Raw genomic sequence first — 8,024 nt, 5'->3', positions numbered from 1 at the left:
CACACACACACACACATATATATATATATATATATATATATATGATGTATAATTACAAGTACCTGCTGGTGTCTCCAGTTCTATTCACTTACCACACAAGCCATTGACTTCTGTTCATTACTGATCTATTTCTCCTTCTGACACATCATCTATTCCAAGTTCACAAGAGAACTGGTCTTGGCTTCTTTCCTGATGCTGATGCCTGCTAAGAGTCTGAAGGAAGTTATGATGATTTTTTTCCCTCTTGGGGTGTACATGTATGTATAGGTGCTGTGTGTGAGAGTGCATGTGGAGGTTGGTGGTCAATTTCAGATACTGTTCTTCAGATGCTGCCTACCTTAGTTTTCCTTTTTTGGAACAAGGTCTCTCATTGGCCGAATGCTCACCAAGCTGGCAAGGCTGCCTGAACATCAATCCCCAAGATCCACCTGTCGCTCAACTCCACAGTGCTGGGATTATATGCACATGCCACCACAAATAGGTTTCCCTTTCAATTACAATAATTTGCTTGAGACAGCGTCTCACTAGTTAGCTCTGGCTGTCCTGGAACTCACTAGGTAGACCAGACTCGCCTCCAACACACAGAGCTAAGCTTGTCTCCACCTCTGGAGTACTGAGATTAAAGGAGTGCTCCACCAAGCCTAAGCACAACCAGCTGTCTTTTACAGGGACTCTGAGGGACCACCTCAGGTCCCCCTGCATGCCTGGCAAGCACTTTGCCAGTTGGGCCAAAGCTCCAGACTAAGATCAGAAGTTTATATTTGATACAGTCACTGGGTGAGTCAGGACCTTTGGTGCAGTGATTTACAAGAAAACAGATCCTTCTTTCCTGTGGGATAAGGTATTCATTCTCCCAGACTCTCCAGCACTGTTCTTGCCTCTGCTTTCTACTTGACGCTAGTCAGGAAACACTACTGAATCCTGTGGCTCTAGTTTACTTTCTCAGGATAAACTGCCTGTTGGGATCTACTCTGCCTGAAATCTGTGGTTGTGGAGTCAGATGCTAATGACAATGGGGCCACAATAATGTTTTCACAAGCATCTTGAAGCTTCAAGCAGACTGAAGTCAGTACTTTATCATGTCTCTGCTTTACCTATTTTCATATTCCACAGTGCCTTCGCTTCATTTCTTCAGATTTAATCAACCTTTTAAAGCAAGGATGACTCTTGCAGCCCTGGGATATGAGAGTTGTCTTCTGCACCACCTGGCCTAGCAGGGAAAGATTTTATGCTCACAAATCTCCTGCTCTGTTGCAAAATACCATGTGGCTTTTGCTAATGTTGAAAGTAACAATGTGTTTTTAATCTAATTTACTAATGTGGAACAGCTTTCTTCTGAATCACAGTGGTGTAACCATTGACAACCAGGGTTTTGGCTCCTATTGAGTGTGAGTGCGTAGGATCAGGAAATAAAATTTTCCATCCAGTAGCTCACTATCCCAATTTAATCCTCATCAATCTTAGTGAATTAATTAGCAAGTAGTAAAATGATGCCATATCAGTAAATGTTTATGAACATTTATCTGTTCCCTTTGAATGCTTCCGTGCAGTAAACCATGGAGTTCCTTTCTCGAGCACTCCCATTCCCTTCGCTGGGACATTTTTCAATGTGGTTTGCACAGAACATGTGGTAGTTCCACTCACTGCTCCTTGAGTCCTCCTTCACCCTGCCACTGTCTCTTAGTCACCTCCTGTCCACTTTTCTCTCTAGAGCTTTCTCTCGGGCTTCTTGCCAGGGAGAGTTGCTTGGCCTTGTGGAAGTGAATCTCCTCTCCTTTGCCCTCTCTGTCATAGACAATCCCCCGTCCCCAACACACACACACACACACACACACACACACACACACACACACACACACACACACACACACTTTGCTGTTTCAGCAGCCTCTCTCTCTCCTCTTTTATACATTGAAGTATATTTAAATACTTTTGGTTTGTGGGAAAACACTACAATTTTGAACTTCCAGGTTCAGCTAACACCTCAGCTTGCTGTTGTTCTTTGCCTGGAGGAGTAGCCCACAGTGACCCCAACACTGAAGCGTTTGAACCCTTGCTGAGATGACACAGACTGGTCTTTGCAGTTTTCCATATTTCTTAAGGATCAGGAAGGGATGGTAGCAATGAGGGGTGCCCTAAGGCTCTTCCGTACTTCAGACATGTTCTTAACCTCCACTGTAGTACCTAGTGCATTCCTTGTTCTGGTCCAGATCAATCACCCCCAAAAAATCTCAATTTCCTTCTTAACCTGTTGTCTCCAAGACATGAGGGGCTGAGTGCCTGGTGGTAATGTGAAATTCCCGCTCCACAAAATGTAGGCATGTCTTCTGACAGAAACACTCTTCACTCAGCGTCTAATACTTTTGGTTTATCAGAGCAGAGAGTACTGGGAACAGGAAACACACATTTTGCTAGGGGTAATACTAAATGGTTCAATTCTCATTTCTATTCCTTGATTCCAAGACCTATGAATCATGGCTAGAAGAGAGATAATTCAGGTCATAAATACCTTTGAGAGACCTTGCCCCAGCCCCACAAAGTAATGCCACTGCTCTCAGAGAAACTAAGGCTTCAAAATTGCTATTCAACTCACCTATCAAACCAGCTTTTCAATGGCAGGGGGAATACAGTGTCACCAGTGAATTCCATGGGAATGAGTCTATTGCCATATGTGTCTATTCTGAGGTAAATTTCTTGACCGGAAGCAATGCTCTCTGTAATCATGTAATAGTAAATAAGGCATCACAGAAGCTCACTGATAGTAGCTTTTGCAGAGTAAATGTCTATCTCTAAAAGAACAAAGCTTGTCCTTTTCCAGATCAGAGATAGTCTAGGACAGTAGCTCTCAACTTTCCTAAAGCTATGACCCTTTAATAAAGTTCCTCATGTTGTGCTGAACCCCAACCATAAAATTATTTCATTAGTAGCTCGTAACTGTAATTTTGCTACTGTTATGAATTGTAGTGTAAATTTCTGATATGCAGGATATCTGATATGTGACCCCTGTGAAAGGGCTGTTTGATCCCCCAAAGGTGGTTGCGAACCATGGGTTGAGAACTAGTGGTCTAGTGGGTTAGCCAGTCCCCTTGGAGATGAAAATTCACCATGGGGAATGGAGACATGGCAGGCAATCAGGTTAGTCTCTGCTGCGCGCAGATTGGGTACCCATCAGTGGCCTTCACAGCCATGTCTGTTCTGATGAGAGGCAGTCCACATGGCCCCACACATAACTAACTACCAAGACTGTTTTGTTTATGAATCCCTCAAAGGTGGCTGAGTAAAAGAAGCTGGCATGTGTCTATCAAATGGGTTGTCCCTCTACTTGGTCTTTTTAATGCGTCTTTTCCATCTTAGATGAACATTCATAAAGGAAATAAAGAGCTTTGCACTTTTATCCATTAATTCAGAGAGCTCTCTAGATAGTTCTTTTTTTAAGAGTATTGGTTTTTTTTATTAGGAAATTTTTTATTCATTCCACATGTTGACCACAGATTCCCTCTCATCCCTCCTCGTCCCGTCCCCACAAACCCATCCCCATCTCCTTCTTCTAAAAGGTATGGCCTCCCACAGGGAGTCAGCAAAGCCTAGCACATTGAAGTGAGGGAGGGCCCCTTCTTCTGCACCAGCACTGTATAAGGTGTCCCACCATAGGCAATGGGCTCCAAAAAGCCAGTTCATGCACCAGGGATAGATCCTATTCTTGCTGTCAGGGGCCCATCAAACAGACCAAGCTACACAACTGTGTCACCCATGCAGAGGGCCCAGTCCAGTCCCATGCAGGCTCCACAGCTGTTGGTCCAAAATCCATGAGTTCCCACTGGCTTGGTTTGGTTGTCTCTGTAAGTTTCCCCACTATGATCTTAATGCCCCTTGCTCATAGAATCCCTCTTTCCTCTCATCGACTGGACTTCTGGAGCTCAGCCTGGTACTTGGTTGTGGCTCTCTTCATCTGTTTCCATCAGTTACTGGATGAAGGCTCAATGATGACAGTTAGGGCATTCACCAATCTGATCACTGGGGTAAGCCAGCTCAGGCACCCCCTCCACTGTTGCTAGTAGTCTATGCCGGGGTCATCCCTGTAGATTCCTGGGAACTTCCTTTGCACCAGGTTTCTTCTATCCCCATGATGTCTCCCTCTATCAAAGTATCTCCCTCATTGCTCTCCCACTCTGCCCCTGTTCCAGCTCGACCATCCTGTTCCCTCATGCTCCCATCCCCCATCCCATTGCCCGCCCATCATTCCCAGTTTATGCAAGAGATCTCATCTATTTCCCCTGTCCAGGGTGATCCATGTGTCCCTCTTAGTGTCCTCCTTGTTACCTAGCTTCTCTGGAGCTATAGGTTGTAGTCTGGTTATCCTTTGCTTTACATCTAGTATCCACTTATGAGTGAGTACATACCATGTTTGTCCTTCTGAGTCTGGGCTACCTCACTCAGGATGATATTTTTTAGTTCCATCCATTTGCCTGCAAATTTCATGAAGTCATTATTTTTTACTGTCAAGTACTACTCCATTGTGTAAATGAATCACATTTTCTTTATCCATTTTTTTTGGGGGGGTTGAGGGGCATCTAGGATGCTTCCAGGTTCTGGCTATTACAAATAATGCTATGAACATAGTTGAGCAAGTGCCCTTGTGGTATGATTGAGCATTTCTTAGGTATATGTCCAAGAGTGGTATCATTGGGTCTTGAGGTAGATTGATTCCCAATTTTCTGAGATACCTCCATACCGATTTCCAAAGTGGCTGTACAAGTTTGCACTCCCACCAACAGTGGAGGAGTGTTCCTCTTACTCCACATCCTCTCTAGCTCTCTACATCTCTCTACATATTTCTTCCCTACTTTTCTTTGCTACCAGTTTCCTAACCACATTTCTTCTAAGTCTACAACCATTCAAACCATTGCTTCATTCAATAGATTGGTATATAAAGGCATATTCAGTCATTTCTCTTTCTATGCAAAGTACATACCTAGGTTCTTATTTCTGCTGTCCTTCAGAAACGTCCCAGAAGGGGATTATTCTGCACTTGTCCACTTCCAGATGGTACCCAAATAAGAATCCTCTCTTGATTTCTCTGTCAATTGGTCAGAAGCCATTTGTGCAACCCAGGAGAAAGACTGGGGCAGGTATGGAGACCATGGTCACCACTTCTGTATGTAATTTGCTTGGGATTCGTGTCCTGCTTGGTCCATTACTTATATCTCATTCCAGTTTGGTGATCAAGTATTAAGCTTGCCCAACTGTATGAGCCTAGCTCATGATGAGTACCTTGGGTGCCATGGGTACTTGGTGGCCTATTGTCAAGCATTTAGTTTCTCCTGAGACCCAGAGGCAGTTCAAGAGTTGTGTCTCCAAAAGACAATAATTCCCTACAGACAAACTCAAAATCCCTAGGGCCTTTGCTATGATTCCCCTACAGGAGCATACCAAAGGGTCCAAATGCTAGCCTATTGCCACTGATGCTGCAAGCATCAAAGGCCTGCTGGATCACATGACCCAAGTGGCAGGGCAGCTTCGTGAGTGATATAGCAGACTAGACCTGTTACAGAGCCTTCCTTTGTGTGGGCCCTGGTTTTTGTGTCATTCAGTAAATGGCAGTAGCAATACAACTAAATGAGGAGTATGACCTCTCGGAAATTCAGTGTACTAAGTGGATGCAGTATCTCTTTCTTGGTGGTAGGTGAGCTTGGATTCAACATCACCTTAGAAAGGAAATCCTAAAGATTTCACTGTCATAGCAGGCTCCCAAAATTTAGTTAATTTCAGTTCCTGCTCTCTGACATACAGGTAGCAATTAAACCTAGTGTAGTTGCTATGTCTTCTTTACCAATTCTTTTTTGTAAGTTTTTAATTTTATCTGGGTGGTGGTAGCACACACTTTTACTCCCAGCACTCCAGAGGCAGAGGCAGGCAGATCTCTGTGAGTTTGAGCCAGCCTGGTCTACAAGTGAGTTCCAGGACAGCTAGAACTGTTACACAGAGAAACTCTGTCTGGAAAAAAATTAATCTTAATTGAAATATATCATTGTGGTAGTATTGTGTTCCCCAAAATATTGTGTACCCTAATAAACTTATCTGAGGTCAGAGACAGAACAGCCACAATATTAAACATAGAAGTTAGGCAGTGGTAGCACATGCCTTTAATCCTAGCATTCCAGAGGCAGAAATCCATGTGTTCAAGGATATAGCCAAGCATGGTGACTCACGCCTTTAATCCCAGGGAGTAGTGGTTGAAAGCAGAAAGGTATATAAGGCGTGAGGACCAGAAACTAGAAGCATTTGGCTGGTTAAGCTTTTAGGTTTTGAGCAGCACAGTTCAGCTGAGAGCCATTCAGATATGAGAACACAGAAGCTTCCAGTCTGAGGAAACAAGATCAGCTGAGTTGACCAGGTGAGGTTAGCTGTGGCTTGTTCTGTCTCTCTGACCTTCCAGTTCACCCCAATACCTGGCTCCTTGTTTGTTTGTATTAATAAGAACTTTTTAAGATTCGTGCTACATGTCATGTCCCATCTTCCTTCTCCTTTTTTGATCCTGTCATATCCCTCCTCAAATAAATGGCATCTTTGTCTTTATTATTGATATATATGTATATATATATATATATATATATATATATATATATACATATGCATGAATACGTAATTAAAACATGTTGAGTCCATTTTTTGGGATGTGCATGAGTGTGTGTGTGTGTGTGTGTGTGTGTGTGTGTGTGTGTGTGTATGATTTCAAAGTTGACCACTTTGTGTTAGCTAATCAGTTTGGAGTATCATCCCTGGGAGAGATTAATTCTCCCTTACTTAGCTATCATTAGTTGTCTGTAGTTCTTTGCTTAGGGACAAGGCTCTGTCAGATTTCTCTCTTCCAAATTATCATGTCTTTTGATGCTGTCGATGTACAGGTCTTATTTAGGCAGCCTTATTGTTAAGGTATCATGGGTGTAACTCCCCTGTCATTTCTAGGAGAAATAATATTGCAGCAGACTTCCTGGTCCTCTGATTCTTAATTTTTTTTCTGCACCCTCATCCATGATGTTCCAAAGCCTTAGGTGCAGGGGTTTTGTTGCTTAATTATCAATTGGAGCTGGCATCCCCACACAGTCCTTTGAGCTCTGCACTGTAACCAGTTATGGACTTCTGTAATGGTCTCCCTGTGCCATAAAGAGAAGCTTCTTTGATGAGGTGAGCTATATTTATCTGTGGGAATACGTGTGGACTTTAGAAAGCGGTAGGGAATTACCAGGTGGGGCAATGTGGACATTCTATGTGGACACTGGATAGATAGAATGGTTCCCATATATTCACTTTACATTGTGAAGATGATCTTCACTGTATTGACTGACTTCATTGTAGATGTAACCAACCATCTTATTAAATAAGAAACACAGAACCAATGCAAAGAAGAAAGCCAAGAGGTCAGAGCTAAGAGCTAAAACCTTACCCTTCCTCCTGTGGTGGTCCTACCTCTCCAAACCAGAGCTACTTCCTGTGTTAAAGTCTTTATATAGAGTTTCTGTTCTGCCTTCTCATTGGCTGTAAACCCAACCACATGACCTCTCGTCATGGCCTGTCTGTATAGACCTCCAGGTTTTCTATGGTTGGTATTGAGATTAAAGGCATGTGTATCCAATACTGGCTGTATCCCTGAACATACAGAGACTTACCTAGCTCTGCCTACCAAGTGCTGGGATTAGCTCTGCCTACCAAGTGCTGGGATTACAAGCATACGCCAACACTACCCTGCTTTCCTATGGCTTGCTAATAGCTCTGACCCCCGGGAAACTTTATTTACTAACATACAAATAACATTTTAATACAAATAAAATATCACCATACTTAATTGCTTATTGTCTCCAGACCAAAAAAAAAAAACTTAAAATATTTGGTATTGCCTATCTATCTAGGCATCCCTTAGCTCAGACAGGTTTACACATGAAAGCAGCCATCCATTATATTATGTAGGTGAGTGTGTGATTACTGTATGCACATGCAGTATCTTTTGTCTGTCTCAAGTAGAAGCC

Source organism: Peromyscus maniculatus, chromosome 5 (genome assembly GCF_049852395.1).
Source record: "Peromyscus maniculatus bairdii isolate BWxNUB_F1_BW_parent chromosome 5, HU_Pman_BW_mat_3.1, whole genome shotgun sequence".
NCBI classification, from domain to species: domain Eukaryota; kingdom Metazoa; phylum Chordata; class Mammalia; order Rodentia; family Cricetidae; genus Peromyscus; species Peromyscus maniculatus.
Note: the sequence above shows the minus strand (reverse complement) of the source record.